This window comes from Sus scrofa, chromosome 2, assembly GCF_054392235.1.
Source record: "Sus scrofa isolate SSC_HxYL_T2T_F1_AM1 chromosome 2, Sscrofa_HxYL_maternal_Yorkshire_Landrace_v2.0, whole genome shotgun sequence".
NCBI lineage: Eukaryota > Metazoa > Chordata > Mammalia > Artiodactyla > Suidae > Sus > Sus scrofa.
Genome location: NC_139384.1, coordinates 158,105,927 through 158,128,777, shown reverse-complemented (window position 1 = coordinate 158,128,777; position 22,851 = coordinate 158,105,927). Strand labels below are relative to the sequence as shown.

The window sequence follows — 22,851 nt, the reverse complement described above, 5'->3', positions numbered from 1 at the left end:
TGCCGCTCGCTCCCCGCGCCCGCATCGCATCCTTCCTCTGAGCGAAGGACCGACGGCCCAGACCCCACATCAGTGTAATTAGCGCGCCGCACACAGCTCGGGTGTCAGGACTGCTTCCACTCACTGCCAGTCCTCGGCCAGTCCTCCGCCAGCCCCTGTCACTCAGACTGAAGCCAGCCAGGCAGCGGCAAGGCCAGCAGCACAGGCCCCTGGCCACAAGGGAGGGGACTCTCAAGGTGGAAACTCGAGGACCCCCGCTGCTAGCTTGGGTCTGGAGGCAGCACTGGAGTTTGGCAGCTGCCTCAGACGACATGCAAAGGAGGGACATTGATATGTGCCCCTTCACTGGCCCCAGAAGAGGCTGGGGAGGCAGTAGATACAAAGTGGACAACTCAGAAGGAACCCACCGCTGGCTTTGGGGGAACCACCGGACCAGTGACAGCAGGATGCCACACACGCAGTGTGGGGGAGTAACCAGAGCATTGGGGATGGGACACCAAGGAGCAGCTTTCATTTTAATGCACTTAGATTTATTTTAAAGTTGCTAGAGACCAAGATGGAGCTCACTCCTCAAACCCACACTCAGAATTTTCTAGGATATTGCTGCTAAAACAGACGTCCTCTTGCGTTCAAATTTTCCTATAAAGAAAAATTACACACTGATGATATGCAAAGGTGGCAACATGATAAAGGGCCCACAAGTGGCAGGGAGCTGCAGGAGAACCAGGGGTTCCTATGAGAACTTGACGAAAGCAGACGACTTGCCTGTCGCCCCCTCCAAACACACACACACTCTCCCCCCACTCCCACATACACACGCATTTATGGTGCAAAGGCAAGGTTTGTGCAGGCTCCCCAAAGGCCATTCCTGGACCACAAGGAATATGCAGAACTCAGACGGAGGCCCTCTGAGCGATACTGAGGTCCTTCGAGTCGGGAACTGGGCCTTTTTCCCTCACTGTATCCCAGGCGAATCAGAGATGCCCAAAAAATGTTGCTTAAGAAAACTTGGGGGAGGGGGAGGGGGATGGACTGGGAGTTTAGGGTTACTAGATGCAAACTACTGCATCTGGAGTGGATAAGCATTGAGGTCCTGTTGTATATTACAGCACAGGGAACTCTAGTCACGTGATGGAACACGATGGAGGATAATATGAGAAAAAGAACGTATATATGTGTGTAGCTAGGTCACTTTGCTGTGCAGCAGAAATTGTAAACCAACTATAACAGAAGAAATAAAATCTTATAAAAAGAAATCCATGAGCTGTACCTCAAATTCTCTTCCCCCCTCCGGGGGAGCCCAGAAAGATCAATGGATTTGCCCAAGATCACCAAGCTAAGGCAAAACCCCAAGTCTCCTGATTCCCAGCTACTCCACCCAGTGCTCCTGTCTCCCCCTCTCTTCTACCTCTTGTTTAACCACCCCCACTGCTTCTGCCTGCAGTGCCTCTGGAGAATCCATCCACTGGGACTCCAGAGATGGAAGAAAAAGCTGAAGGTGAGCAGGAAAGCCAGGGCAGGTGCAAAGAGGACGTCAGGTTTGCCCTGGGCCCTCCATCCTGACCCTCCTGCCCCACCTTCCTCCCACGCCCCTGTCGTCAATAAAGGGGGTACAGAGAGGGCGGTGAGCCCAGGATGGCCCTCCGGGCCATTTGCTACGGGTGGCATGGCAGGAGACAGGTCTATAGATTTATTGCCTTGGAGTGTTCTATTCCACCCAAGTCCTTTCCCGGATGGTTATGAGATGTACAGAGTTTACATAAGAGACCCGTTAATGCTCCATCTCTGGGGTTAATATTTAATTAGACAGTTTTTAAAAATGAATACTATTATGGGAGAGACTGCTTCAGTGCTTCTCTCTCTCCTCTGGGATGCAGTGATCAGACACAGAATCCTGAGCCCTTTGTGGTTCCCATGGAAACCCTCGCCACTGGTGGCTCCATGCCAGGCACGGGGGACAGCAAAGGCCCAGTGAAGACCTTGGACGTGGGCGACTGAAAGAGCACTCCCTTGAGGTTCAGCTAGAGAACATCAGGCTGACCACACACGTCCAGGGTCAGGGCCATCACTCTTCCAAAGGCAGCCTTAGCCAACTTTTGGGCCATTCTGAGAGCACCAGAGGCCTTCTGTACATTAGGACTAAATTACTAGCTTCTGGTGGTCTCAGTTCACCAATTTGTGGCCACAGAGACCAAGTCTAGTTCCTCTTTTAGGTCTCGAACGCTCATCATTATCTGAGCACCCATGTGGATAGGTATGCTGCTAAGCAACTGACACACATCTCATTCAATCCACACACAACTGTGTGATGGAGGTATCAGTAGGGTTCATGCTTTACAGATGACCCATGTCAGAATGGGATCCCAACAAGTCCAGGTGTGTCTGACTCTGCAGCTCGGGCTTTCTATGGCAAAGCCATAGAGCTTCTCACTGCCACCCTGAAGAGCCCTTGAGATACATGAAGGAAGCACTCACTCACTTCCCCATCCTGACCCTTCGGCCCAAAGCGAATGGCTTCTGCCTCCCCAACACTTGGGGCCAACCCTGGTGACTCCCCTGTGTCCACTCCCCACTTGCTGGGGGGTGCCCACAGCCAGCCCGGCATTCCTGCTGGCGAGTTCATTCAGAAGCCTGTGGGCCTTATCCTGCCTGCACGCCAGGCAGACACCGCAGTGCAAGATGGAATGAAATTCCTGTCGGTTCATATTTTATGTTTAGGCTGAACTCAAACCCACATGTAGTTTGTTGCATGAAATTTTCATCAGCCATGTTTTCTAGCCCTTTGCCTTTGGAACTGTCGGTTTGGAACTATGTACACATTTTTGATTTGCACTTTTCACTATTTAAATTCCACCCTTAGATCTGATCCACCCCTTGGGTTTGTTCTCGACGCCCAGCTCTGTGCTATCCCCAAACGTGCTAAGCCTGCCTTTCAGGGGTCTAAGTTGTTGAGACACATGAAACAGAAGCGAGAAGAGTCCTAAGTTGAGCACACTGGGTGCTGCAGGAGCTCTGGGCGCTCTGCCCGTGTCTTTTGTCCACCTGATTTCGGCACAGTGGTGGACAGCCCAGGGCACGGGGGCAGCATCTAGCACCCCCTCTGGCGTCTCTCTGCTATTCGGCCTCCAGGTCTTCTCCAAGGCCAAGGATGACCACTTAGCCCCCAGCAGGGCCTGGAAGTTGGGAGAAAGTTAAAGTTTCCAAGTGCAATCCTCAGTCAATGGCGCAGAGACGGCAATGCATTAAGGCCCAGCTTCCCATTCTGCAGAGGAACCATTCAGCTGAAGCACACATTTCACGGTTCCTCCTGAGGGGGCTGAGCTCTAGGCGCTCCAGGGATAACCAGCTCACGAGGGCATTGCTCAGGCATCAGCTGTTCTTGTTGGGTCTCACTTTTCCTCCTTTCAGTCATTCTTGTTGCAATCACTTCCCACCGGAATTATCTGCTCCCCGGGGTGTGTCCCAGCTTTTAGGAACCCTAATCTGAGGCACGTATGAAGCTGGGGCTAGAGAAGAGATAGAAGAGGGATCATTTCTGTTTGGTTTCAGGACTTTCAAAAGTATTTTACCTTGGAGTTCCCATCGTGGCGCAGTGGTTAACGAATCCGACTAGGAACCATGAGGTTGCAGGTTCGACCCCTGGCCTTGCTCAGTAGGTTAAGGATCCAGCTTTGCCGTGAGCTGTAGAGCTCGGATCCCACGTGGCTTTGGCTGTGGTGTAGGCCGGTGGCTGCAGCTCCGATTGGACCCCTAGCCTGGGAACCTCCATATGCCACAGGAGCGGCCCAAGAAATGGCAAAAAGACAAAAAAATAAAGTATTTTACCTGTAGGAGTTCCCATCATGGCTCAACACTAACGAACCCAACTAGTTTCCATGAGGATGTGGGTTTTATCCCTGGCCTCATTCAGTGGATTAAGGTTCTGGCATTGCCATGAGCTGTGGTGTAGGTAGAAGATGAGGCTCAGATCTGGCGTGGCTGTGGCTGTGGGGTAGACCAGCAGCCACAGCTCTGATTTGACCCCTAGCCTGGGAACTTCCATAGTCTGTGGGTGCGGCCCTTATTTTTATTTATAAAAAATAAAAACACAACATTTTACCTTTAAATTCTTCATTAAGAAAAATAAATTAAAAATAGAGAAATTTAGAACTAGAGAACCGAAGGGGAAACCTAGCCATAACACTCCCATCTTAATAAAATGATTAGCTAGCCTTTTTATAGGCTGTATTTTTCATTAATTAATTTTTAAACACATCCTTATTCATTGTATTAGTTAGAACATCTTACAAGGATAAGCTTTCTCTAATTTATGAATTACAGCAAGCTTAATCCATTTTCTTTTTTTTTTTTTCTGGTTGCATGAATTTTTTTTTTCTTTCCAGTTTCGTTGAGAAATAAACACGCTGTACAAGCTCAGGGGTAGAGCACGACGACTTGGTACCCTGCAGTTCTTCTCCGTCGTTTTCTAGGCAAATTTTATATTTTATTTTATTATTTTTTTTATCACATCTGTAGTTGTTTAATGATCATAACAATCCAATTTCACAGGATTTCCATCCCACAGCCCAAGCACTTCCCCCACCCCTCAAACTGTCTCCTCCGGAGACCATAAGTTTTTCAATGTCTGTGAGTCAGCATCTGTTCTGCAAAGAAGTTCAGTCTGTCCTTTTTTCAGATTCCACATGTCAGTGAGAGCATTTGATGTTGGTGCCTCATTGAATGGCTGACTTCACTTACAGGCAAATTTTAATAGCAAGAGAATTCTACTCTATATGCCACTCCATAGATTACATTTTTAACTTAGCGTGTCCTTATTCTTTCAATGTCATCAAATAGTCCAAAAACCATTACTTTTTTTTTTTTTTTTTTTTTTTTTTGCTTTTTAGGGCTGCACTCACAGCACATGGAGGTTCCCAGGCTAGGGGTCTTATCGTAACTGCAGCTGTCAGCCACAGCCACAGCCACGCCAGATCTGAGCTGTGTCTGCAACCTACACCACAGCTCACAGCAATGCCAGACCCTTAACTGACTGAGCGAGGCCAGGGATCGAACTCACAACCTCATGGTTCCTAGTCGGATATGTTTCCACTGCACCACAATGGGAACTCCAAAAACCATTACATTTGATGGCACTGCTTGATAATTATCTCTTTAGTTATCAGTCTTCACAGGGGTCCTTGACCTTTTGAGGGCTGTGCCCATGTCTTATTTACCCTCCTGTGGCACTAGCTCACATTTCAGCATTCAGCAAAGCTCATTATATTAAAGAGTGAACACATCACAGCTCACTGCGACATTTTTATACGGTATTTAGAACATCTTGGACTTTCCATCCCTCCTTCTCTCCCTGCGTCGACATTGACCTCGTTTACAGACTGAACGTCAGTGATGCACTTTGTGTGAAAAGTGGTGGAGCAAACAGCATGGCAAGTGTTACCTGTTCTGTTGGCTCTAGAGCTCACAGCAGGTGCAGTTCACCTTGGAGAAACAAGCCAAGCAGGTAACCCTAAACTTGCCATCCCAACTGGAAATTTCCAGTGGGTTATTCCATGCTAAGTAGTCCTCCACGGATTCCCAGAGGGGATGTATTTTAATTCCTTCCACTGATCACAGACCCGAGAATGTCCAATTTACCTGCCCACTGACCTCACCTAGGTTTCAAACAGCTTCTAAACCATGATGCCAGTGAATACATAATAATTCAGTAACAGGAAGAGTAGAGCAAATTTATTTTTCATCTCTCATATGCTAGATACTCTCAAACGTTATCAATCGCATATAATGATCACAGCACAACCCTCGAGGTAGCTACTATCATGACCCCTATTGAAGAAAATGAAGAAATGGAAGATCAGAGATTGCACAGGTGGTAACTGCCCAAGGTGACACAGAAGAAGAGAGAATTTAAAATACAATCTCATTTTATACAATTATTTTTGTTACTAAGAATTAAATGTTAACTGCCAGGACTAGTTCTATGAACAAGCGTGAAAGTCACCTGCTTAAACAGTATAACCTGAGGAATCTTAAAACACTGTCCTGACCCCAAAACTTTACCTATCACTTTATCTTGCTAAAGAGCCTGGAGATGCCATCATGAACTTACTTTCTGAGCTATGGCCTTGCCAGCAGATAATCCTGGTGAAAGAGATCCAGGAGTGCCCTGGTTGGGCCAGGCTATGAAGCCACTTCCATCCACTGGCATGTCCACCCAAGTTAGAGTCAGATTAGCTGGCCTGTGGTTCTCAACCTTGGCCACACATTATTGTGATTATTTCTGGACAGCCTGAAAATATTCTGCTGCCTAGACCTCACCAGTCCCCCTTGAAATTCTGATTTAACTGGGCAGAGTGGACACACGGGTTTGAGAATCCCTGAGCCAGCTGGGCACTTTATAAAACTCTGGAGAAAAAAAAAAAAATGGAGCGTTCCCGTCACGGTGCAGCGGGAATGAACAGACAAGGAACCATGAGGTTGCAGGTTTGATCCCTGGCCTTGCTCAGTAGGTTAAGGATCCACCGTTCCCATGAGCTGTGGTGTAGGTCACAGATGTGGCTCGGATCTGGCATAGGCTGGTGGCTACAGATCCAATTAGACCCCTAGCCTGGGACCCTCCACACGCTGCGGATGTGGCCCTAAAAGGTCAAAAGACAAAAAATAAATAAATAAATTTCTAAAATAATAATAAAAATAAAACTCTGAAAAAAATGAATGTAGAATGACTCAGATTTGTTGAGAATGTCTCCTATGATCCCAAGTTCAACAAAATGAGGACTGGGAGATACTGAACATAAATGGTCTCTGTGTGTTCGCCTGAGACCAACCTGCTTTGTCTTAGAATTCTCAGTGCTTTCTTCCTCTCTTATCTAATCACTTATAGTTTCCCTGATGACAAGAGGGGTCTCAGGCTCCTTGCTTTGTGCAGCGTTCAAAGGCCTGAGCTGGGTATGAAATAGCAACAGTACTGGTCAGAGAAGAAAACCAAGATGAAGCAATAACTCATCCTATTCAAGCCTCACTGTGACAGAGACAAGCAGAGAATCAGGAATCTGGCCTGGAGCAACAGGATGGGGGCTGCGGGAGTCCATAATGGCAGGGGCAGGGGGCAGCGGGAGCTGAATGGAGAACCAGAGGAATGGCCTGGAGAGGCTCCCCTAAGCACTAGCATTTAAACTAGCATATAAACACGGAGGACTGTTCTAGGCCCCCGTGCTCCAACCTGGTGGCACTGAGGATACAGACTTGGGAGAGTGCTCTCATACCCCTGCAGGAAATCCAGCCCAGCATCTGAAGAAACAACCGCTCCCTCCGGTATCTTTAGAGGATAAAGCGTTGTGTCCCACTGCAGGAGTAGTGTTAGAAATCATTAATTTTCCTGCTGTGTAGCATAGGGAACTACATCCAATCACTTGTGATAGAATATGATGGAAGATAATACAAGAAAAAGAAAGTATATGGGTATGATTGGGTTACTTTGCTGTACAGCAGAAATTGACACAACACTGTAAATCAACTATAATTAAAAAAATAAGTTATTACAATGCTAAAAAAATAAATAAATTATCAGTTACCTACTTTTCTTTCTTTCTGTTTATTTATTTATTTTTGCCCTACCCATAGCATGGGGAAGTTCCAGGGCCAGGGATCAAAACTGTATCGCAGCAGTGACTAAAGCTGCTGTGGTGACACCACCAGATCCTTAACCCACTGAGCCACAAGGGAACTCCCTAGCTGCCTACTTTTTGCTAGCATTCAAACTATTTCACTATCTTACTTAATCCGCACAATAACTCCATGACACAGTTACTATTATTGTTTTCTGGTCTGGATATGGTCAGTTGTTACTCAGCATCAATTTCCACCTTCTTTAAGGTAGCTTCCTGTTTTGAAGAAGCTAGAAAGCTAAGAATTCATTTCCGGACTCCCTTGCAGCTAGGGGTTCCAGATGTGAGATAGATTTCATGAAGCGGCTGCACTCAGGCAAGATTAAGAAGGCAGAAAGAAGGCGGAAGGCAATGTCCTGCCTGTATGCTGTTTTCAGCTGGCAAGAAGTACGGAGACAGGACCGTCTCATCTCCAGAGACAGTGGCAGTGGCAGTGGCAGCTGCTTGCAGTGGTCCAGTGTCCACGATGGACATTGCACTGGCAACAGAGGCATTCCTGATCTCCGGAGAGCAGCCAAGATGGTAAGTTCTGGACTTTGGGTGTTTCAGTGGCAAGCAGCCAATTACTCACTGTCCTGGTTGTGATAAAAGTCACAGCTCCCATAATATTCAGGGACTCAGTCCTACATGCCCAACATACAGTGCATGCCTTCTGCCTTCCAACAATTTTATAAGTATTTCATTCCCAGCACTAAAACTCTGTGCTTCAAAATGCTTTCCTGCACTGAACATTTTTTCTAATGGAGAGAGAAATTGAGTCTTAAGAGAGTATAAATAGATGTCCAAGACGGCACAGCTAATAAAAAATAGGTCCAGGATTCTAGACTTCATTAGGCAAAAAGTGTTCCAGAATTTAGAAGAACAAGAGTGAGGCATGCACAGCCCATATTTCTAATAGATCTGACAAAGCACTGCTGCAAAGCCAAGTTCACATATCCTGTCTTCCCACTTTTAAACCTATGAGTTGCACTTGTGATTGCGGTAAGTGCTTAACTTAATTGGTTTGCATCCATGCCGGGACCTCTGGGATGCCACTTACATAACTCATCCACAGGAGTCTGTCTTGCCAATAAGTACTTGCAGAGGCCCTCACTCAACAGCCACATAATACACGGTGCTCTGTTCTCTGAACTCACTACCTGCCTATCCTAATTCTTGGGGTTCAGAGGAACTGAAGGCAAAGGAATAACAGTAGCGGACAAATAATCAGCTCTTACCACGTGCCAGGCCTTGGTCTGCTACATGATTTTCTGGGAGGTAAGTGCCATCACGACCCCCACCCCCACCCCCCAATCTTCAAAGATCAGGAAACCCAGGTGTGTAGAGATGAAGTCACCTGCCCAAGGTCACGCAGCCAGGGAGCCACAGAGCCTAGATACCAACCCAAGCACTCCCTTCTTTGTAAAACTATTCTGCCTCCCGGTCACACTCAGAATGCTTTGTTTTAATTTTATGCACCCTGGTAAATGGCGAGAAATCCTTCCTGCAGCGAGGTCAGAAATAAACAGCCAAATTCTGCTCGGTGGCCTCCTTTGGGATTGCCCTTCCTGCACCTTGCCCCATCCCACCCCAGCCCTCCCAGGGCACGGCCTCTCCTGGGCGTCATCATTAAGCTCGTGTTTCCAACGACTGCGAACCAGATGAACCAGACACCATCAACCTCACTGCAGCCGTTCGCAGGGCATCTGTTTTCTCCATTCTTCTTTCCATCAGTATGTTACAACCACCTCAGGCACGGCGGTTTCCCTTTCCACCGGCATACAGGGCACAGATCTGCATAGTCAGGGCACAGATGTGTGGGCGCAGAGAAAGGAAGCAAAGATATTACTAGAAAATGGTTAGACCTTCGGAGGGCTCATGAAAGTTTAAAATCAGAGTAAACACGAGGCTCTCTCATTAGACAGTCCTCTTTCTCCTGCCCAGCGTTCCCACCCCACTCCCATTTCTCCTAGAAATAGATCTTCATGAAGGCGAGCATCTTTTTAAAATTCTGTGCTACAGAGAGCCAGACTAAGATGGTTCTGTCGAAATTACAAAACACTATACTTTCAAATAGCTGCTGAATTATTTAGTGACTTTACACTGTCCAAATGCTGGGCTCTTTGGGTAGACAGTCTTGGTTTCCCTCCCATCTCTTTTGTTATGACATTCAGTAAATGGAGAGATATTGCTCTTCTTAATAATTTATAAAATAATAATCCACATTAAGGATCAAGCTCCTCTGCTAGGTTTGGGGTTTCAAATCGGGCAGCCAAGAGAATGAGCAGCTCAAAATTCTCTTGCAGTTCAGTTAAGCAATTGGCGCTAGTATGCTGAAGCCTTCCTTCTCTGATGTGCTTCTTTCTTGAGCCCATATTTTTCTCCTTTGTATAACTTTTCCTTTCCCTTACTGTGGCTTCTTGAGCCACAGCCTGCATTTGCTATCACTTCTTCCTGGGAGCCGCCGGATTTGGTCTTCAAGTGAAATTTGTCCTCTTAGAAGCAGAAAGCAGGGCAAGGTGTTTTTGTCATGCACCTGACATTTCAAAGACTCCTATATACTTAGGCAAAGTGATTTTTTTTCCTCACCTGTTAGAAAGAAAGAAAGGAGGGAGGGAGAGAGGGAAGAAAAAAGGGGAAAAGTAAGAAAAAAGGGAGGGAGAGAGGAAAGAAAGAAAAAGGAAGCAAGGAAGAGAGGGAGGGAGAGAAGGAAGGGCGAGAAGGAGAGAGGAAGAAAGGAAGTAGGGAGGGAAGAAGGAAAGAAGAAAACTTCTTAAGATGAGGATGCTGGGGTCACAGCCTTTTCTCTCGGGGACACACATTCCCTCCCCTCTGGGTACGGTTCCTTGCAAGGTTCGGGTGAATTCTGTGGCACCTGTAGAGAGGATGAAAATGAACCAGTACCCACTTGTTTAATATCAGGAAGTTCTCCTTAGCGTGGTAAGTTCCTCAAGAGCAGGGGTCCTGCCTTTTTCTTCACTGTCTCCCCAGCAGAGTTCAGCATCGTACCCTGCACACCCCTCCAGCAAATATTCACTCAGCGCCTACACTCCTTACTGAGGATACACATATGAGTAAAACCTGGAGAAAAAGCATGACATGTGTGATAAGTGCTGTACACGTGGCATGTAGGGTGGGAGAGCTCCCGACCAACTCAGCCCAGGAAAGACAGGGAGGCTTCACGGAGGCGGCGGCCCTGGAGTGAGGACTGGAAGGACGGTTGGAATTTCACCAGCGAGAGGGAGCAGCTTGGGAAGTTTATGGCAGCAGGAAAGACGGTGCCACACGGGGAAACAGTGATGCATTTCTGAACATTTGGAGCAGAGAATCATGCAGTCTGAATGCACGGAGTGGAGGCTGAAAGACACCTAAAGGGACCTGTGTGGCATGCCGCAGATGTCCGGGGGCTGCTGGCCAGAGAGGGCAGACAGAGGCACTCTCACAGCGCTGCTGGGCGCATTCAAGGCACATGCTTTACAGAAAACAAATCGGCCGTATCTATCAACAGTAAAAGCGCACCCCTTCAACTCAGCAATGACACATCCCAGAGCTAAACCGCGATGTGACATATACATACGCAGTTACCTAGCACTGCATTGCTCCGAAAAGCCAAAGACGCAAAAACCTTCCATTCCCTCGATGGGGACTGACTGAATAAACCAGATTACGCCCCTAGAATGGAATACAATGGGAAGCTGTAAAAGAAAAAGAGAGAGAAGGCTCCTTATGTACTGACAGGGAAGAAGCTCCAAGACATATTAAGTGTGATGAGAAATGTATAGAATAGTATTACAGTCTGTTACCATCTAGGGGAAAAAAGAACACAAAAACACATATATATTTATATACACATATGTAAATAAACAAATAATATATATATATACACACACACACATGCTTATAATTAGTAAAACGTCTCTGGAAGGCTACGCAAGAAATTGATAACAGTGCTGGGTGGATGGGAAGGAAAGTAGAGGGAATTTTAACTGGATACCATTTTGCACCTTTTCAGTTTCGAATCCTGTGAATGTACCACCTCGTCAAACAAATTGAATTCGACGAAAACTTTTTTTAAAAAAGTATGACATGGGAGTTCCTGTTGTGGTGCAGCAGAAACAAATCCGACTGGTATCCATGAGAACGTGGGTTCGATCCCTGGCCTTGCTCAGTGGGTTAAGGATCCGGCATTGCTGGGAGCTGTGGTGTAGGTCTCAGACGCAGTTCGGATCTGGTGTGGCTGTGGTGTAGGCTGGCAGCTACAGCTCCGATTCCACCCCTAGCCTGCGAACCTCCACGTGCTGCAGGTGCAGCCCTAAAAAGCAAAAAAATGAAAATAAAAATAAATTAAAAGTATGGCATAATCAGACACGTTTTTCAGGAAGATGAGGACTACAAGAAGCAGTAACCCACAAGGAAAGAGGCCAGAGGCAGAGAGGCTAATTACGAGGCTACTGACTCATCCAATCGTGATGCAGGGAAGCCCTGGAGTCAGTGGAGGTGAGCTCAGAGAGGGAGCAGCACATTTCAAGCATCAGGTGAGGGGGATTCTAGCTGCCCTACTCTGAGCCTTTACTACACATCAGGCACTTTAGACACATCAAGTCATTTAATCCCTCCTGCCAGCAGAAATTTTTGCCCCGTTTTACAGACGAAAGAACTAAAAGTTCAGAGAGGTTCCATGACTTAGCAAGAGTCACACAGGTAGAGGAATGGGGAGAAGCAGGACTCACAGCCCTACCCCCAGCCAGGCTCCTGGAGCACCAGATCCAGAGGCAACTTGCTGTGAACAGAAAAAGGGAGAATCCTCGGAAAGAGCACACAAGCCTTTCAGCATCGCTGAGATGGAGCTGCCGAGGCCGTGGGCTGCTCAGTTTTCCTGAGTGCCTGGGTCTGTGGGCGGGAAATCCCAGTGATCCTTGCGGGACGGCTGGTCCCTTTGTCCCGAGACTGACTCGGACCCATCACATGGGGAGACGTCCAGACAAAGTCTCCCAGCCTCCTCCCGGCACTGTCCCCTGGGACCGGCGAGGGCCCCGTGTGCCTCTCCCTCTCCAGCAGGAAGTGCTGGAAGAGGCTTCCCCGGGGGGCCGTTTAGCTGGTCCGGGCTCCTCATTTCCCTCTCCCATCTCTCTGCGGTACCAAGTGTGTGACTATCGATCTCTCCTCCCTGCATTTGTTTTTGTTTTCCATTATTTATGGGATCATTTTTCCATCCTTCGTGCATGAAGGCAGATTTTGCGTAAAAATCAATTGAGTGAGCGCCGCCGATGGCTCCCTGCGTTTTCTCGGCTTTCATCTCCGCGGCACCAGCTCTCGGGAGAGGCAGAGCGGTATATGAGGGAGCACGCCAGGTCGGGGAGGGGAGGTGGGCCAGGGAGCAGGGTTCTGAGACGCGCCTGAAGAGACCCAGCCCATCACTCGCTGGCTTTGGTCCTTGGAACCGTCTTCCCGACCTGATCTGACCCCTGTCCCCTTGCCCAATGGCCAGGCTGCGCTCAAGAAAAGGTGGGGGCCCGGCTGCAGAACCTCTTGCATCTCATTAGATTTATTTCAGTGCAGAAATCTGCAGGACTCTCCAGGATGGATATGCTCTCTAGTGGCTTAACCTCAAGACCCCAGGGAAGCATCCCCAAGGATTAGAGATGGAGGAGGAGGATTAAGGGCAGGGCTGGCACTTAATAAGCACCTGCTCTGTGTCAGGCTGAGCACGTCACATGTATCTTTTCCTTTCTGCTGAGGCCCGTACCCACAGCATACGGAAGTCCCCAGGCTAGGAGTCTAATCAGAGCTACAGCTGCTGGGTTACAGCACAGCCACAGCAATGCACGATCTGAGCCCTGTCTGTGACCGACACCACAGCTCAAGGCAACGCTGGATCCTTAACCTGCTGAGTGGGGCCAGGGATTGGACCCACATCCTCTTGGATGCTAGTTGGATTCATTTCCGCTGAGCCGCAACGGGAACTCCCACATGTATTCTTACCTGAGCTTCAGCACACCTTGCAGAGGAAGAAGGATGAAAGCAAGGAGCAGAGCATTTGGGGTCATAAAGTTCTAGTTAAAGCCTTTACGTGGCTTCTTTCCAGGCTGTGTGCTCTGGGTCAGATGCTTAACCTTTCTGTGCCAGTGTTTTCTCACTCATAAGAGGCAGGTAACACTTGTGCTTACTTCCAATGATGTTCTGAAGCTAAGTGACTGCCTCGAGGTAAGGATGCAACAACTAAAAGCCTCCTCAGCTTCAGTGTCACTCACACAGGGAGCCCATCCCTTTCTACTCCAGCTAAAGTGGGTACATCTAACTCCGGCAGTTGCCTTCCCCGAGTGTGTACCACCATCTGTGTGTCTCCACATGATCCGTGTCCCGCCTGCCTCTTCCCAGGTCCCAGCTAAAACGGAGGCACATGACGGCCGGCACCTCATATGTCTCTGTCCAGAGTCTGGCTGCGTGGCCCAGAGGGAGCCTCGCAGACAGTTACCTACTGTTACCACCATTCCTATCTTCCAGGTCAGAGCAGAGGACGAAGGCAGGGGACCTGCCCAAGGTCGCAGAACTCGTTAGTGGCCCTCACCCCACGTCGCTGAGACCACAAAGCCCATGCTCTCTCCACTTGCTCTACTTTCAAGTTGTCATGGGGTCGCGTTCAGGTTAACGCTGGTTAAACTGGCAAGATGGTTCCCCAGATGCTGTTCCCGCTACTGCATCCTCTTCCCTTTTCTACCTGCCCCACAGGTGGGGAGCGCTCAAGATCTGGGGTTACCTTCTTAACAGGGGATTCTGACTGAGTCACAGTCCTCCCCTGTCCAGGGCCCTGAGGCGGAAGAGCCAGCCGCCCAAGAGTGAGCCCACTCGCCCTCCACCCAGGCTTCTGCAGGGCACAGAGCGGTCAGAGGGACCGCTCTGCTCAGGATAATGGGCACAGAGGTTCCAATGGCTCTGCCCCAAGCCGGGTCTGTCAGGGGTTCTGGCTGGATTTGTGTTAAGACTTGGCATGATTCTCAGATTCTCCAAAAAAGCTTTTTGTTTTTGTTTTGGCTTTTTAGGGCCGCAACCCCCAGCATATGGACATTCCCAAGCTAGGGATCTAATCGGAGCTGTCACTGCCTGCCTACGCCACAGCAAGGCCAGAGATCCGAGCCGAGTCTGCGACCTACACCACAGCTCACAGCAACGCCGGATCCTTAATCCACTGGGCGAGACCAGAGATCAAACCCACAACCTCATGGTCCCTAGTCAGATTTGTTTCTGCTGTGCCATGGCAGGAACTCCATCCTTCACCCCAAAGTTTTGTCTGATAAGATTCTGCCCCACTTCACCTGCATAAGAACAAGCTATGATCTATTTGAAGGGGCTTTTTACACCCGGAAGGCACAGAATTTACTGGAGGTGTGCTCTGAGAGCCATAGAGGGTTTTTTGTTGTCATTGTTGTTGCTTTTTAGGGCTGTACTTGCAGCATATACAAATTCCCAAATTCGTTTCCACTGCACCACAATGGGAACTCCCCATAGAGGTTTTTTTGTTTTTTGCCTTTTCTGGGGCTGCTCCCATGGCATATGGAAGTTCCCAGGGGTCTAATCGGAGCTGTAGCTGCCGGCCTACCCCAGAGCCACAGCAACGGGGGATCCAAGCCACATCTGCAACCTACACCACACCTCACAGCAACGCCGGATCCTTAACCCACTGAGCAAGGTCAGGGATCAAACCCACAACCTCATGGTTCCTAGTTGGATTCATTAACCGCTGAGCCATGATGGGAATACCCCCCATAGAGGTTTTTAAGTGGGCACACCTCTGCATTTTCCAGGACCAGGATAACTCCCAAAGATCACCCAAGGATGTCTATGACTCAAACGGCAACAGGCAAGCATTCAGGAAGCCTCGGTTCTAAGAATCGCCTATTGACGGGGAAGATCTGAGTTAGAGACAATTCAGAAGAGATCCAGGCAACTATCCGGGTCTTCCAGACCCTGCAAGAATGTTAGACCGAAGGTCAGCACGCAGGGGCCAGGAGGCCAGACCCAGCCCACTGCTTGTGTTTATAAATACAGAGTTACAAAAACACAGCCGTATCCATTTATCTGTTGGTGTTTTATCTGCGGCTGCCTCTGCACTACAACGGCAAATAAGGAGTCACAGCAAAGACGGTATGGCCACAAAGGCTTAAATATATACTAAGTGGCCCACACAGGGAAAGGCTGCCACACGGCCTCCCAAACTGTGTTCTAGGGAACACAAGAGCCCCTCAAAACAGTGGTGACCATTACAAAAAAAAAAGGGAAGAGGGGTCATTTCTTGATCAAATATGTTCAGAAACCCCTCTTCGAGGGTTCTGTCCCGGAGATTCATATTCATTCCCATGTAGAAAAGACTCTAAAGAGTTTTACAATCCAGCAGAAAGAGCAACAAGCCTCTTTGAAAACTTCCCAAACTTATTTCATTTTTTGATGGGACATTTTTATAGAAAAACAATATTTTATGAATTACTGGTGGCATAGAGACCACAATTTGATAAAAATCTATAGAGTTCATTGTTTCCCAAACTTCAGGCATTTGTATGACCCTTCTAACTGCCCTGTGTATATACTATTTATTAAATATATTTACAAAAAGTATTTACAAACATTTTCCTTAAATGTCCTCCCTTTTTAAACTTGGTCTCAGCCAGGTAACATTATCCATGAAATCATGGGCTTGGGGCGTGTGTGTGTGTGTGTTAGCTGTAAATACAAGCATGTTTTTCTGTTTAATTATCCATGGGCTACCCACAAAGGAAGACATAGCACACACTTCAGGATACATTGGTCTGTCCTGCAGTGCCCAGTTTGAGAGCCACTGGTAGCTCCTAAATGCAAATTAAGTTAAATTTTAAAATGCAGTCCTTCAGTTGAATTAGCCACATTTCAAGTACTCAATAGCCAGATGTGACCAGTGGCGACCATACTGGACGATGCAGGTATAGAACATCTCTGCAACCGCACAAAGTTTTAGTGGACAGCCCGGGACCTTTCGAGAATTTTTTTTTTTTTTTTTTTGCTTTTTAGGGCCACACTTGAAGCATATGGAGGTTCCCAGGCTAGGGGCTGAATCACAGCTACAGCTGCCTGCCTACCCCACAGCCACAGCCACGCCAGATCTGAGCCACATCTGCAACCTACACCACAGCTCATGGCAACAGTGGATCCTTAACCCACTGAGCGAGGCCAGGGATCGAACCCGAAACCTTCATGTTTCCTAGTTGGATTTGTTCCCACTGCACCACAATGGGAACTCCTGAGAATCTTTTAAAACTACTCAGTCATTGCCGTCTGCCTCACAGTCCCACCCCACCCCCATCCACCCAACTCGGGTAACAGGTAACGTCATGCCTGGGGAAGCAGAGCTGGGGGCCTGAGCCCACTCGCTCTCTCCATCTCAGCTCAGTCCGCCCTCCTTCCTCTACTCGCTGCCTCTCTTTCACAAACACATGCTCTAAGGCCACCCATTTCCACCATGTGGTCTGCGATCAAAGGATCCCGGGCTGCCTCAGACAACCCAAGGACCAGTCTACAGTCTAGAAGCTTCTCTTGGGGACCACGAACTCGGGAGCTCCTCCCTTCTGGGCAGCAGGATCCCTGGGTGAGACCTGGGACAGATCAGAGAGCGCAAACTCGTGGTCCATGAGCTTAAATCTGGCCTGTGTTTAGCTCGACCTACCTGGTTTTTGTTTTGTTTGTTTGTTTGTTTTTTAATATTTAGTTTAAGGAAGGAGAGCTAAAGAAATCTAGATTGCCAGCTTCTCTTGGAAAATCAGATTTGCTCACCTCACACTGGGTTCCTCCTCACGTGGCGGTCACTGGCTGATGCTGAGTGACTTCTGCCCCCTTTAGCCCAGGCACACGCCCGCTGGTCACCATGGAGGGCCTCCCTCTCCGCAGCCTGTGTGTGGTCCACTGTTCTCATCTCCATGGCCTCTGGCATCCGTGACTCTGAAGGGATAAAGTCAAACATTTCACTAGTTGCTTTCCACCTATGATTTTATTTGTTTATTTGTTATTAAGTTCTGTTTAGAAAACACTCAAGGGAGGTTTTTATTTTTTTTATTTTTTTATTTGGTCTTTTTAGGGCCACACCATGGCATAGGGGTCGAATCAGAGCCACAGTAACTCGGATACAGAGCTCACGGCCAGATCCTTAACCCACTGAGCAAGGCCAGGGATCGAACCTGCGTCCTCATGGATCCTAGTTGGGTTCATTTCCGCTGCGCTACAATGGGAGCGCCCCACCTATGATCTTAAACATGTGTCTGTTCTGCTCGGGGACAGTGCGTGGTTCTTTGGGCCTAGGACTGGAAGGTGCAATAAACAGGACTGAGCTAGTTTTCCAGGAACGCTCAATGCCTGTGAGTAAAACACCATCTATTAGCAGCATTGAAAAGTGTGGGCTGGTCTGATATGTTCCTGATTTTGAGTATCCTCAATCCCGTGCCATCTTCTGCCCCACGGAACATATTCTTGGCCTCTAAAGAAATGGTAATTAGATCCTGAGGTCACAGATCCCTCCTGTTGCCAAAACTCAGCCTCTGTCCCCCACTGGCGAATAGAAACGTGGAGACAGTTTTGGGTCAAGGAGAAAAAGGTGGCTTGATTGCTTTGCCAGGCAAAGGGGGCCATAGCAGGCGAATGCTTTCAAGACTGTGCCCACCTTGGGAGAGACTGGGAGGTGGTTTTATTGTTTGGGAGGGAAATATAGGGCCGTTGATAAGAATCGGGGTAGATGAGACATAGCAATGTTTTACAAACCTGGTGTTCAGGTGGTCCCAGGACTGGTTCTGATGATCCTTCTTTCGGAATGAAGGAGACCTGATCAACGCCTTCCATTTGTTGGGGGTTTCAGTTCTTGAAAGAACACAAAGATACTGTTACCCACATTCCTTGAGGAGGGACCAGGACTCTGCCCCAAAGCTGCACCATCATTTCTTGATTGTTCCCCCCTGGTCTCTGCATCCCCTCCCTTCCTCATTAGCAGCTGTTTGAACCTGCCCTTTGGACCTCAGGGAAGGTCGTGGATGCTGAAGCCCATTCCCCCAAAACAAGAAATGGGGGACACAGAAAAGCTCGTGAGCCCAGGAGCCCCACAGGGCCCTGCTTGGTTACGCCTTGAGAATCTGATAAAAGCTATAGATTTACTAAGGGTGGAAATATACACATAAAAACATATAATTTGCATATAGCTTCAGGGGGTACAAAATTCCACCCACCAAAATCCACCCTGACTCTTCCAGGAGGCCTGAGACCTCAGTTCAGAACCCCTGTTCTTACAACTTAGAATAGATTTACAAGGAGATCCTGCTGAGTAGCATTGAGAACTATGTCTAGATACTCATGTTGCAACAGAACAAAGGGTGGGGTATACATGTAAGAGTAACTTGATCCCCATGCTGTACAGTGGGAAAAAATAAATAAAAAATAAATAAATAAATAAATAAAATAATATATACTTGAATCAGGGGGAAAAAAAAAAAAAGAACCCCTGTTCTAAAGACTTCCAGTTCAGGTACGAGACTGCACAAATGCTTCAGCTCCATTCTCTCCCAAAACCTAACCTTAAAATAATGAGTAAAGGACATTTAAATCATAGAATCATAGGCCTATGGGGGTGCTGGGAATGAGAAAAGAGACAATTATAAAGAGGAAAAAAAAGGGGGGGGAGCTCAGTGGTTGACGGTTCCGACTGGGAACCATGAGGTTTTGGGTTCAGTCCCTGGCCTTGCTCAGTGGGTTGGGGATCCAGTGTTGCCATGGGCTGTGGTGTAGGTTGCAGATGCAACTCGGATCCTGCGTTGCTGTGGCTCTGGCGTAGGCCGGCGGCTACAGCTCCAATTGGACCCCTAGCCTGGGAACCACCATGTGCCGCGGGAGCGGCCCTAAAAAAGGTAGAAAGACAAAAAAAAAAAAAAAAAAAGGCAATGAGAGTTCCTGTCATGGCGCAGCCAAAATAAATCCAACTAGGAACCAGAGGTGGTGAGTTCAATTCCTGGCTTTGCTCAGGATTCAGGATCTGGTGTTGCCATGAGCTGTGCTGTAGTTTGCAGACGCAGCTGGGATCTGATGTGGCTGAGGCTGTGGTGCAGGCCAGTCACTCTAGCTCCTGGGAACTCCCATAAGCCTAGGGTGCAGCCCTAAAAAGCAAAAGCCAAAGCAAAAAAAAAAAAAAAAAAAAAAAAAAAGAGGCACTGATAGACAGATTAGAGGTAATTGATGTAATAGACTCAAAAACAGCTGAATCCTAAGTCAGCCTTGGGGAAAGCAGAGAAGCAACCTGAAACACACAGCAGATTCCTTGGAAGACGCTGGAAGTGACAGCACGTATGTCTGGAAGGGGCAGTAAAGACAAGCTGCAAATGGACAGCTTGGTGGAGAGTTTAAGGAGCAATGAGACCCTCAAATTGACTCACCCACTCGGCACAGGTGGGCAAGTGGTTCACCCAAACCTGGCAGAATACTGGTAATTTACTCATTAGAAAAAAATGGGGTTTTTTTAAATGAGGTTTTTTTTTTTTTTGGTTTGTTTGTGTTTGGTTTTGTTTGAAATATCAACCGTAGCTGAGGGTGGGAAGTCATAATGAAAACGGAGGAATTAAGTAAATTTTACATTCGAAATGTTGAAAATCCCATTCTTTTTCCCTCTCTTAGCACCTTGAATATCAGCTGTCAGACATAAATCCTCTAAACAGGAATGTGAGGGAATCAGCCAGTCCAAAAAAGAAGGAAAAAAACCCTCTGCCGTTAGACAATCCCAGGACCCCAAGGAAAAAGCCCAGCCAGGTCACTGCAGACAGAAAACCAAAGGAAACAAGGCCAGCTCAGGTGTGCAGAGCTTCCAGTCAACTTTTACCCAGTTAACTCAACAACATCTAATACAAGCAAGAGCCAGAACAATCACACTGAAAATAAAAGTGAAACTGACAAAACTTCTGAATGTAGCCAGAACCCAGGCTGGGACTTGAACCCACAGTTTTTTGTTTTTGTTTTTTGTCTTTTTTAGGGACACTCCTGTGGCATATAGAGGTTCCCAGGCTAAGGGTCGAATCAGAGCTGTAGCTGCCAGCCTACACCACAGCCACAGCAACATGGGATCCTTAACCCACTGAGCAAGGCCAGGGATCAAACCCACAACCTCATGGTTCCTAATCAGATTCGTTAACCACTGAGCCACAACAGGAACTCCCCACAGTTTTTGTTTGTTTGTTTGTTTTGTCTTTTTGCCTTTTCTAGGGCCGCACCACGTCTGCAACCTACACCACAGCTCATGGCAACGCCAGATCCTTAACCCACAGAGCAAGGCCAGGGATTGAACCTGCAACCTCATTCCCACAGTTTTTAAATTAGAATCACTCACCCAGTGTCTGGACTCACTGAGGTTCAGGTTCTTTGTGCCTCGGAGAAGAAGGAAATCCGCCAGAGACAGAGTAAAAGGCAAGAAATAGGTGTACTCAGATAAGACGCTTGTGAGAGACGCCAGTAGGGAGGCAAGAAGGCTTTGCCCCGGGATCAGGTGGGCTACATTTTTATAATCCAAGGGAAGATGGGGGAGGGGTGGCGGGAGGGGAGGGAGGAAGAGACCACCCCTTCCTCTTTCTTGAGTAGTAGCTCCTCCCTGGTGTCCCGTCAGAGAGTTTTTGACCCTATAAGGTCAAACTAGGACTGTCAAGGTGCTTATTCAAATCAGCAGAAGGGTGGTCCTTAAACTCCTGCCCTCGGTCTGAATCTGAAGGCAGGCCTCACCCCAGCCCCCACCCAATGACCTGAGGCAAAGCTCGTTTGTTCACTAGTCGAGCAAGCCTGCCTCCTTCCGATGGCCCTCCCAAGCCATCACCAACCCACAAAGATCTCCCAAAGCTCCCCAGGCTCCTGCCTCCATCCACGGTCCCCCACTGGGATCCCCACAACCACCAGAGCCACTATCCCACCCCATCCCTATCAAATACACTTTGGAGGAAACAGACTCTGAGGGAAGAAAAAATTTAAAAGAAACTATTAGCAATATCAGAGATATAACTGAAAAGAACTCAGAGCTATAATTAAGAAGACAGCATCTACAAAACAAGAAAAAGATTTTTTCTATGTTTTAGAAACCAGAAGAATCAGAGTTCCCATCATGGCTCAGTGGTAATGAACCCGACTAGTATCCATGAGGATGCGGGTTTGATCCCTGGCCTCGTTCAGTGGGTTGGGGATCCAGTGTTGCCATGAGCTGTGGTGTAAGTTGCAGGGGAAAAAAGCAAAAAAAAAAAAAAAAAAAAAAAAAAAGTCTATTGGATTGATTGAATGATTGATTTTTGTCTTTTTAGGGCCACACCTGAGGCATATGGAAGTTCCCAAGCTAGGGGCTGAATTGGAGCTGCAACTGCCAGCCTACACCACAGCCACAGCAACTTGGGTTTCGAGCTGGGTCTGGGACCTACACCACAGCTCAAGGCAAGGCCGGATTCTTAACCCACTGAGCCAGGGCAGGGACCGAACCCATGTCATCTTGGATACTAGTCAGGTTCATTCCTGCTGAGCCACGATGGGAACTCCTAGATTTATTTTTTAATGAGAGGAGAAATTAATAACTCAATAGAAGGATTGAAATACAAAATTTAAGAAAATATCCCAAAAAGACAAAGAGAAAAATGGTAGTGAAAAGACAAATAATGTAGGGAATCAATCGGGATGGCCCAATAGCAAAACAATAGGCATTCAGAAATATGAAAATACGAAAGAAATAAACCAGAAAACTTCAAAAAACGACGCAAGAAAATTTTCCAGAATAAAAATTGTGAATGTCAAGATTGAAAACTGCTGAGCAGAATAAACAAAACAAATATGCTCTATAAGCTGCCAGAGAAATAAAAAGGTCCCCTGCAAAAATCAAGCGTGTGAATGGCCTCGAACTTTTCTAGCATAATAACACCAAATGCAGAAGGAATGGAGCAATCTCTTTAAAATGCTTAGGGGAAGTAAACTCTAACACAGAATCCTATATCTGGTCAAATGACCATGTAAGTGCGAGAACAGAATAAAGACCTTTTTTTAGACCCGATGGGTTTTCAAAAATTCTGTCTCTACTACACTCTTTCTCGGGGTTGTGTATGTGCCACCTAAATGAAGCATAAACCTAAAGACAGATTCTGAGAAACAGAGAATTGTACACCAAAAGGGATCCCCCAGTTCCCTTGTGGCACAGAGG

General features: G+C 47.6%; 1 long non-coding RNA gene across 6 annotated transcripts in view; it reads right to left on the bottom strand.

Annotated features, from left to right (window-relative positions):
* Positions 1-513: 513 nt before the first annotated feature.
* LOC110259782 (uncharacterized) overlaps positions 514-22,851 on the bottom strand; it is a 31,878-nt gene continuing 9,540 nt past the window's right edge. For 3 of the 6 annotated variants that reach the window (XR_014838988.1, XR_014838990.1, XR_014838992.1), the window contains 3 exons: positions 18,420-18,515; positions 17,442-17,606; positions 514-3,506 (listed from right to left, as the gene is read on the bottom strand). This is a non-coding gene — a long non-coding RNA (uncharacterized LOC110259782). Of the gene's footprint in view, positions 3,507-5,700; positions 10,519-11,228; positions 11,339-17,441; positions 17,607-18,419; positions 18,516-21,018; positions 21,162-22,851 lie in introns of those variants that run through there. The other 3 variants (XR_014838987.1, XR_014838991.1, XR_014838989.1) reach the window with 3 other exon arrangements.